The 1,452-nt window shown below is 42.9% G+C and overlaps 1 long non-coding RNA gene across 1 annotated transcript in view; it reads left to right on the top strand.

Annotated features, from left to right (window-relative positions):
- Positions 1-988, top strand: part of LOC106939765 (uncharacterized) — a 4,976-nt gene extending 3,988 nt beyond the window's left edge. Inside the window, exons 2-3 of the long non-coding RNA XR_001422911.1 lie at positions 16-109; positions 948-988. This is a non-coding gene — a long non-coding RNA (uncharacterized LOC106939765). The remainder of the gene's footprint in view (positions 1-15; positions 110-947) is intronic.
- Positions 989-1,452: the final 464 nt, after the last annotated feature.

Here is a 1,452-nt window from a genome sequence, read left to right as displayed (position 1 = left end):
GCTGGTCCCCACAAGGGGAAACCCTATTTTTGGGTCAGGGGTTAGAGTTAGGACTAAGGTGTGAATTGAGTTTTGGTTAGGCTTAGGGTTAGGAATGTGATGGTTAGGTGTTTGAGAATTTTCACTCTCGAGGTACGTGAGCCCACGAAGATTGGTTCCAGCCCGTATTGCTTCCTCATAGGTAGTGCACTCTCACTCGAGATCAAGAACTATCTTGAGCAACAGGGTACTATCTTTGTAGCAGGTGTATGGTGCTTGTGGTGTGCTCCAGGGAGCCACCTTCTAGTTTGTATGTGCTGTGTAAGGTGAGTGGAATATGGATAGCATATTCCCGTGGGTGCTGGTGCTCCATTTGAGCTGGGCTCAAGTGTAGCTTGTAGTGATTTGTTATGTACTGTGTAGGATAAAGAAGAGGAGATTGAGAGGTGAGCAAGAAAGAGCATGAGAAAAGAGAGAAAGGGGGGAGAGAGAGTGGTTAAGGTAAGGGTACAGGTTTGGTGGAGGGTTCGAAAGGAGGAGAGGGGGAGCGTAAAAAGGGGGGAGGATGAGGAAGAAAAGGGTGGGGGAGGTTAGGATTAGGCAAGGAAAATGGAGTGGTTAGGGTAAGGATAAAGGTTTTGTGAAGGGTTAGAAAAGGGAGGGGAGAGAAAAAAAACGAAAAATGCCTGGCATTTTTTCATTTGTTTCTTGGAGTAGTTGTTGACTACTATCAACAGAGGATTGAGGTTAAGCTAAAAACTAAGTTTAATTGTTTCTTAAAAAGAGTTTTTCAACTAAAAAACTGTGGATTAATGTTTAACAGATGCGTAAATTTGTTTCTTAAAAAGGGACCTTTTCTTCTCTAGACAATGTGGATTAAGGTTAGGAAATTAAGTTCTGTTATTTATTACAGGGAGCTTTTTCTCCCTGTAATAAATAACAGAGTTGTGGAAAAGGGTAAAGGTAAGTTAGGAAAATGGTAAAGGTAAGGTTTAGGCTGTAGAAATGAATGGAAGTCAATGGAAAGTCCCAACAAAGATAGCCACGCAAATATGCGTGTGTGCGTGTGTGTATGTGCGGACGCACGCGTGCGTGCGTGAGTGTTTGTGTTCTCGTTTTTTTAAACTGGTGAGGACCAAAACCTGATTTTCCGCTCACCTCAGGGGTCCAGTTCTACTCACAAAATACCTGGTCCCCACGTGACCACACCCACCTTGCTTATTCCTGCAGGGAAAGCAGTGCCACTGGCTGGGCTGCACTGTACATACATTAGTATGTATGTACTAATTCTACTTAGTACATACATACTTACAACTTACTTTATTACTTAATTCTTACATACTGCTTACCTACAAAACACATACGTGGGGGAGCGCTAGTGAGCGATGGAGAAGTAGGCAGCGTTTCCCTTGAGCTCCTGCAAATTTCTAAATATATTTATCACTAGCTTGACATTTGGGCAGTCTTATAACA

The sequence above is a fragment of the Poecilia latipinna genome, unplaced genomic scaffold (genome assembly GCF_001443285.1).
Source record: "Poecilia latipinna isolate Pla-1442-1.1 unplaced genomic scaffold, P_latipinna-1.0 Scaffold2975, whole genome shotgun sequence".
Lineage (NCBI taxonomy): Eukaryota > Metazoa > Chordata > Actinopteri > Cyprinodontiformes > Poeciliidae > Poecilia > Poecilia latipinna.
This window is presented reverse-complemented; position numbering and strand designations above follow the sequence as displayed.